Here is an 827-nt window from a genome sequence, read left to right as displayed (position 1 = left end):
TGATTTCTGCTTCAGAGAATCAGAGCCTGGTGGAGCCTGAGGGATGACAGTCCATGGTGGAGCCTGAGGGATGACAGTCCATGGTGGAGCCGAGGTGGAGCCTGAGGGATGACAGTCCATGGTGGAGCCGAGGTGGAGCCTGAGGGATGACAGTCCATGATGGAGCCGAGGTGGAGCCTGATGGATGACAGTCCATGGTGGAGCCGAGGTGGAGCCTGAGGGATGACAGTCCATGGTGGAGCCGAGGTGGAGCCTGAGGGATAACAGTCCATGGTGGAGCCTGAGGGATGGCAGTCCATGGTGGAGCCGAGGTGAAGCCTGAGGGATGACAGTCCATGGTGGAGCCGAGGTGGAGCCTGAGGGATGACAGTCCATGGTGGAGCCGAGGTGGAGCCTGAGGGATGACAGTCCATGGTGGAGCCGAGGTGGAGCCTGAGGGATAACAGTCCATGGTGGAGCCTGAGGGATGGCAGTCCATGGTGGAGCCGAGGTGGAGCCTGAGGGATGACAGTCCATGGTGGAGCCGAGGTGAAGCCTGAGGGATGGCAGTCCCTGGTGGAGCCGAGGTGGAGCCTGAGGGATGACAGTCCATGATGGTGCCGAGGTGGAGCCTGAGGGATGACAGTCTAAGATGGAGCCGAGGTGGAGCCTGAGGGATGACAGTCCATGGTGGAGCTGAGGTGGAGTCCGCAGCTCAGATGCATTAATTCAAATTGTAATTCTAGGTCCTGTTTTTGACATCAATTCAAATGCAAGAATTGAGTTGGCATTCAGGAGTCACTCAGTTAAATTCTGAGTTGTGCACAAGCCTAGTGAGAGTAAAGCGT

This window comes from Gobio gobio (genome assembly GCF_949357685.1).
Source record: "Gobio gobio genome assembly, chromosome: 8".
Taxonomy (NCBI): Eukaryota; Metazoa; Chordata; class Actinopteri; order Cypriniformes; family Gobionidae; genus Gobio; species Gobio gobio.
Note: the sequence above shows the minus strand (reverse complement) of the source record.